This window comes from Dendronephthya gigantea, unplaced genomic scaffold, assembly GCF_004324835.1.
Source record: "Dendronephthya gigantea isolate DGI-Jeju-01 unplaced genomic scaffold, DenGig_1.0 000487F, whole genome shotgun sequence".
NCBI classification, from domain to species: domain Eukaryota; kingdom Metazoa; phylum Cnidaria; class Anthozoa; order Malacalcyonacea; family Nephtheidae; genus Dendronephthya; species Dendronephthya gigantea.
In genome coordinates, this window is record NW_021163497.1 from 34,760 (window position 1) to 42,828 (window position 8,069).

The 8,069-nt window shown below is 34.7% G+C and overlaps 1 long non-coding RNA gene across 1 annotated transcript; it reads left to right on the plus strand.

Moving 5' to 3' along the window:
- Window positions 1-5,603: 5,603 nt before the first annotated feature.
- LOC114543580 lies at window positions 5,604-7,799 on the plus strand. The gene is made up of 4 exons (XR_003690107.1): window positions 5,604-5,688; window positions 6,278-6,413; window positions 6,897-7,081; window positions 7,682-7,799. It is a non-coding gene; the product is annotated as an uncharacterized LOC114543580 (long non-coding RNA).
- Window positions 7,800-8,069: the final 270 nt, after the last annotated feature.

The window sequence follows — 8,069 nt, forward strand, 5'->3', positions numbered from 1 at the left end:
GAACCATAAACAGAAGAGTTTAACAAACTTGTATTTTTTACATTTGAACTGCAAACATCAATTTAAAAGTGTTAATATTTTTGTATTTTCCAATTTTTTTAACATTGTCATTGTCCATATTGTCCAGAAAATAAAATAGAAGAGCTTTTATATTCTAAATTTAACAGTTAAAAAAGCTATGTAAATAATAACACAACTTACAGAAGTGTACATGCCTTGTGTCCTATTTGTTAGCAAATTTTTCTAAGAGAGCCATCAAAGCCTGACTTTGCATTTGTTGTTGTTGGAACATTTGTTGCATGGTTTGTGCATGCTGTTGTTGCTGAAGTTGCTGTTGTCTCTTCTGTTCTTGATGTTGTTGCTGCATAAAAATCAGCATGTCCTGTTGCATTTGGCTTTGGTTTTGCAATAACAAAGCACTATTTGACTGCTCTTTTTCTCTAAGCTCAAACTCGCTTTCTTTCAGAGACAGGTCAGCTTTAGCTTTTTCTTTTAAATATTCAATAGCCTCACCAGTACTCTTTCTTCTCTTTGTTGTATGCTCCCTTTCATTTTTCTCCTTTCTTTTAGTAGTCTCTCCTACAGTTTCCAAGGCTTGAAGTCTTATTTCATTAGCTGTGGCTCTGTCATTTTCTGCTTTCTTTACCTTGGATGTAATAGGAGGATTAAGCATCCATTCTTCTTCTTTATCACAAATTTCCTCTAGTAATGAGTCAATTTCATCTTCATCTGGGCTTATTCCACTGGACTGACCTTCTTCTCTGACTTTTGCTCTGTATCCTTTGATAAGTAATTAAGCCGATCCCGTATTGCCCGCTTGGATACATAGAATTTTGGACTTTCCAATGCGTTGAGGTTTTCAACTATTTTGTCCCACTCTTTTCCTCTCTCCACACTGCCATTTCTGATCTCATATATACTTGATACTAAAACCTCTCTTGCCAAAAGTATATCATGTGATTCAGTCCATTTCATGGGTCTGTTAACGGTAAATTTAGGTCTCCATTTAAATAAGTGCATATGTTTTCCTATTACTATCTTATAGGCAAAGTATATCAACCATTTTGACTCTAAAAAGCAAATTTATGTCACATTTTTTGCGATTTATTAAACTACTTTGTAGTAAAAAATTTACCTGTATAAAAAGTGCAGTGCAAATTGCAAAAAGAAAACACTGATTTTTTGTTTCGCTTGATAAACCAAAATTATGAATGACCGTGTATGATAGAAAAAGTTATTCCAATGACTATCCGCAATGCTACCTTAAAATTTCAATGAAGCTTGAACTTACTTTGTTGTTGTACAAATGGACTTCGAAGCAGCACTTGCGGTTGCCATCTGGTACTATAAAACCTATAAAACCATCATGTTAGTTTTAATGCGTTTCTAAACGATCAGAGAAATAACAATTATTTTAAAATTGTACTCATAAGTAAGTTAAAACGCATTGAAACGCAATCGGAGGCATAGAGGAACAATCAAGAAATTCCTTCATCGTACCAGTAGATGATAGATCCGAGACAAAATTGGTCGGCCTCGCACAAACTTGGATATTGCCAGGAACAACTATAATATCCGATTGCTGGAAAGGCTATATAAATCTCGAGAATTATAGATACATACACAAAACAGTCAATCACTCACAAGAATTCGTTAATATTGAAGGTGACCACACAAATAAAATAGAAAGGCATTGGCGTAAATTAAAATCCAACCTAACTACACATGGGCGAAAGAAAGACCATTATGCCTCATACTTCGCAGAGTTTATGTGGAAATATAAGCATCACGATGACGACTGCTTCCTAACCTTTCTCCAAAACGTGAAGAAACTATACAATCCTACAATTACCGAATAAATGTAACTCAACCTATGAAATGATGCAAACAATTTCGCTGGAATAACTATCTTGTCTCAAATTTGATAGACAATATTATGCATATTAAACGATATCGGTATTAATTGTACTTATTGAAACTACTGTGTGTAATTACATGTAGCCCCGTATCTGCGCTCGCAGATACAAAAATAGGTACATTAAGCGTATATGTATCTGCTCACAATAATTTCGTTTGGTTCCCGTCTACTTGTGAATGGGGCCTGATGATGACCTTCATTTTTTTTTACCGCTGTTCAAGCAATAGGAAATTTACTTAGTAATATGTAGCTAGTAATGTCAGTCATGACAAGCCGATCCAAGGGCCTTTCCTCTACTTTCCACTAGCCCCTAGCTCCAACCCCCATATAAATCCTAAAAGGCCCTGGAAACGAGGTCGCCCAATGATCATTCTAGTTACTCAGCTGCTCCCATACACATTAAATCCAAGCCCCGTATAAAATCCTCTGATGTTCTCGGAATTTAAATTCTATTCTAGAATACGCCTGAATAACATTTACCTTTGCAAAAATATAACGTGGCTACTCATATATTTCTTCAGGGACAAGGTTTGGCAATCTCGTGCCAATTAAAGGCGAGGATGACTGCCAGAACGACCGTTGCTGATACTACAAGTAGAAGGTAAAAAATTGATTGTTCTATTCCTAAAAAAATCTTTCTAGTGACAAATTTGCACCCAATAAAGGCCAATATTAACGATGCTTATGCGCGTTCAAATTCTAAAAAATGGGACACTTTCTCTTCTTGCGTCATAACAGAGGAACCGAAATGCAGAAACAACCCAAAAGCTGGTAATCCCCGAGTCGGTGCGAAACGCCGGGCGCGGGTGGTAATACCGCTCCGAGATTTTTTTTTACGCCTGGGAGTGGAAATGCGAAATTGAAGTTGTCCGCCATTATATCATGGACGTTTGGCGTTTGTGAGATATGCGCATGCCTGAGTTTAAGACGAGTTGAAACTGGTTAGAGCAAAAATTTCAGGCGGCGCAGAAATAAGGAGGCCGGTTGTTCGAAAGGTGAATAAATGTACTATCAACTGGGTGAATCTGCTAAACAAGTGAACATAGTTATAGATAAAAACGCGTTGCACGAAACATGAATAGTCGAATGGTAGCTATTCAACATATCCAAAATTCACTCGAATAGACCGGATGTTTCTAAAACTTCGTAACGCATTGTCAGGTGTTGCTAACCATTTATAATACTCAATTCATAATCAAATACTGGGTTAGACATGTTGCACACATTACTAAAATAATTTACTCATTTCATGACCTCGGTGCGGTTATTCCTCATCTCAGCGTCGCAACCACTAATTAAAGGCCAGTTTACACTACTGCTCGATATACTCTAGGCTCTTGATATATATGGCGCAGATAGCTACATTATTGTTTTTTCTAGCCAGTAAGTTGTTAGTCCATCTTTTTTTTTACAATTTGTCAGACAAAAAAAGGTCTTCTTGGTCATTGAACAGCCCACGATATGCATGTGTACCCTTCCCTTGGCATGTCTCTTTAAATATATATTATGTCTATGTTCTTCACTATTTCGCATCCTCATTTTGTCGAAACATTTTAATTATTAAGGCGAAGGGTAGTTTTTCCTTTTCATTTTTTGAGAACATTCTCTCAAACGTATACCAACGAAATACCATTTGCAACTATAAAGAAAGACGATTAAATAAGAGAAACTCTGAACTAAAATTCTGCTAAACGTTTATGAATTTTACTTCAGCGGAAATCATACTTCATGCGTCCTATGATTTTTCATGAATAAATACAACATAATTAAATATTGAGTTTTTTTATATCATATATCTGACAAACTCGAAATACTGAAAGTTTAAAAGTGGCATGAGTCTATTGCTATTTCCATTTATACCGTAATAATATCATGATAATAGGTATAATAATTGTGAAAAATATATACTATTAGTCTATTACCATTTTTAATTCAAAAAATATTTTAATAGCTATCTCCCATTTTTCTAATAGGAAGTATTATCCTTCACCAACTCAGTCTTTCGATGGATCTAGATTTCTTCATTATGTTTTCCTCAATATCTGGAGTTCTTGGTAATGTTGGGCAAGCATCTTACGCTGCGGCTAACACATTTTTAGACCAACTATGTGAATATCGTCAAAACAAGCTTGGCCTGCCTGCTTTGTCTATTAACTGGGGACCGATCAGTGGTGCTGGAGTACTGGAAAGAAATGCAGATATCACATCAGTCCAGGAAACATACGGATTTTTTGCTCTTCACTATACGCAAGGTATATTCAGGATAACAAATTCAAATACATTCCTGCTGAACTCCTCGCCTTTTCAAACCAAGAAAATAATCTTTTAGGCTAAGCACATTATGAAATTACTCAATAAGAAATAATTGAGTCGGTAGGCAATCCTTTGACATAAAAATATCGTCATAAGGTTTGAAGTAACATTCTATTGTTAATAAGTATACATAATTATTCGCCTGTTTCAGGTGTAGACTTTGCAAAACTATATTTTTTCAGCAACCGAGTTTATGGAACGCATCATTCTTAAAAATTCTAACGAAGCTCAAGTTTGCATATATCACCTATGAATTGGCAAGTTTATCTTAGAAGTCATACTTCTCTGAGGTTCCAATGAAAACGAGAAGAAACGCTGGTAGTCGTGGACAATTTAATGACATTGGAGAGCCTAGCAGTACTACCCTTGGATGTGAGAATTCAAAATGTTCAAGATTTCATCAGGCGTTTGCTGAGTTCGTGGTCAGGTAGTGAGGCCTCTGAAGTGGACTTAAACATCGGTCTGTACAAGTTTGGAATCGATTCCATTGCTGTAACTAATATGAAACATCGAATTGAAAACAATATTGGGGCTAAATTTGAGGTAAGCTTTTTCTGTGACTTTTGATCAAAAAAGAGATAAATGAGCCAGTAAAAATACTAATAACACCCATCCTTCTTTTTCTGCTAATTTCTCAAATAAACTAACAGAGTTTCTCTCGAAAATTTGTTCTCTACTTTGCTTAAACGATTTTATCTCGATCCAATTTGCATTGTTGTTACAGAAATTTGCACTGTTACTAGAAATTTCAATGACATAAAAATCTTGGACAAAGTCGAAATGTCGAAATGAGAAGCTTTCAAATAAACTATAGAGGAAAGACTAACTTGGATTTTGATATGTTGTAGTTGTATTTTTAAGAAAAAATCATAGAGATATTAAATTTAAAAGTTGGTAAATTATTTCGGAATGCCTCTAAAATAAGTATAGAAATATTTTTAATGAAGCTTCTCTCAAACTGAAGCAAGGACTTTAAATGTAGACACTTAACAATTATTAAACGATAGCGTTTTACGAGCATTTAGCGAAATATTAGTTAGGAAAATGTAAGCGAGCAGTGCTTCTCTCGTTGTTTCCTTCTTCGCTGCGATTTTGCAAAATTTAAACACATCTATTAAATTAATACGCTATCTCTAATATATATCTAATATCATCCTTCACCCTATGTAAGTTATCGTAAAAATTGTACGCCATTATAATTAAGCAAAGGAAAACCAGTTTGGCAATTAACCATGAGGAAGATAAAAAAAATATTTCACCTGAAATTAACAACAATGACACCGATTGGAAGAGTTAAGAATGGGCTTGAGCTGCAGAATATAAATATTCCTTCATTCCCAGAGAAAGTTATTCCAATTTATTTTCCAGATAACGTATTTGTTAAAGTATTTATGACACACTCTAGCGAAAAATTGGCACTTGGACTAGCGTCATTCGCGCAAGGTTTCCAAAAACAGGTAATGATTTTAAATAACTTGGTCTGGTTGGAGGGTCTTTTAAATCAGATTCATAAATTATATATGGATCAAAAAACAAATTATTAACAAATTATTGGATCAGGCTGAGCATGATATCAAGAATTATTCAGACTGAGGTCAAAGATATCTACCGAAGCAAAGTTAACAATTGTTTAATGTCGTTGTAGGTGATAAGACAGTGAGAATTGTCTGTAGACTCTTACCCAATAAGAATCTTGCTAAAACCAAACTTGCATCAATTAAGATGCATATAGTATCAATCAATAATAACATCAATTTAGAGCTTACGCTTGGTTTGACAAAAAACAGTATAGAAAACTGCAAATCTCGAATCATTTTTATGCCCTGATTGATAAAAATAAAAAATTATACGTGTTTTAAAAACACTTTTCCGCATTAAGTTACGCAATATTACATGAAGGCAGTAAAATGCAAGTTCAGAGGAGATATGCAATTATTATTTGTATATGTATTGATTCTCCATCATTTCACAAACTTAATTATATAATTAATGCTTGCACCTTGCGTATAGTGACGGCATTCGTTCATCAGTTATGATTTTTTTCAGGCACATGTTGCATTATATGGTATAGGAGTGGATGATACGTCATTTGAGAGGAGTGAAAATGGAACAGTGCTGACACTCGCTCGAAGATATGTAGATTTAATAAAAAAAATCCAGCCTGAAGGTCCATTTTATCTTGGTAAGAACTCGTTTTATGAACACTATATATTGTCACCAACTGGAAATTTAAAAAAATATTTTGCAGTGTCCTGTCATTCAAGAGGAGTCTTTTAGTGAAAAATACCTGCCATGTACATCAGTTACATCAGTTATTGTTATATAGGCGCTGTGTATTTTAAATGTGATTGGTTCACTCGTAGTCACATGACTTAAACGCATAGTTTCCACCATAAATAAACGCATATAATAAACGCATTGTTTCCGCCAGGGAGAGGTTTTTCCCGAAGGTTTTTTCCATATATAACAAAACACTATATAACAAAAAAAAAATGTGCACAACCTCGGCAAATTGTGAGTTTTGTTTTCCCTCGAGTCTCACTTTTGAGAAAACATTCAGACTCTTGGGAATACAAATCTCACTATTTCCCTCGGGAGCATACGCTAAGTGTATATTGTATGTGGATGTTTGCTCATGCCCATTATTTTTGAAACGCATTTTCAGCTGGCTACTCGTTCGGCGGTCTGTTGGCTTACGAAATGGCAAGTGAACTGAAAAGAAATGGTGAAACTGTTGCGATGGTGTTCATGGTGGATACGTGCGCATGGCACCCTAAAGCCCTAACAAATGGCCAAGAATCGATGAGAAAGGCCACCGAGTTAACCTTGAAGTCATCGGAAAAATATGTGGTAAAGAAAAATATTAATTTTCCTATATTACTCAACCGGTAGCGTAGACCGTACGAGGAAAATTGTTATTTTTGTTTTTGTTTTTCTAATTAGTTTCTATGTTTGGCAAAGTGAATTTTGTGTTTGAGAAACTTCCGTTAAACTTTGAATTAATTTTGAAACTAGGAGAATTTTAAGTAAAATATTTAGCAGAACATCCATACAATTTTTCAATATTTTGCAAAAAAAAAATTTTCCAATTTTTCTAATTTTAGATGTTCAACCCGGTGACGGATATGTTTTTCACATTAAAAATTGAGTTTGATAGTGGTTTTCTGTATACTTCGAGAAACCAAGTCCTAAATATATTTTTCAATTGGTTTCGTTATTTCAATTAATGAGTGCTGTTTATTATGAGCGAGTGTTGTTTAATGAGAATTCAAGGATGAGTGAATTTTGAACACTACAAGAAATCTTGGTACACAAATGCTTTACTGTTGTCCCAAAACATGAACAGATCACTGCTTTGGTTTTTTGTTTTTTCTTTGTCGTAAATAATTATGCACGGTTGAGCGAACAGAAAATGCTCATACATGTTACATTGTATAAATTCCTTCTCAGACAAGACAACTGCTGGAAAAAATGCTTTCGTCGAAATGGGAAAGAGTAAACATGACGTCAATGATTATAAAGGGAATTACAAGATCAGGAAAAGGTTATTGCTGTTTTGGAGGGTGAAGCTGCTGAAAAGAATATTGTGCTTAAGATCTCCCACTCAATGAGTTTGAGTGTGAGTGAGCTTTTAGAATACAGGCGTAACGCCAGTATTCAAAAAGCTCACTCATACTCATACTCATCGAGTGTGACATATAAATTTCTTTAATGCTGATCAATGAAAAAGTTTTTTCTGAATAGATGGAAAGATATAACGTAAATCACTGAAAATCAAGCCCCCGTTCGGCTGGAAATACCGCCATTGAAACGTTATGAGAAGATTAAGATCTCTCAC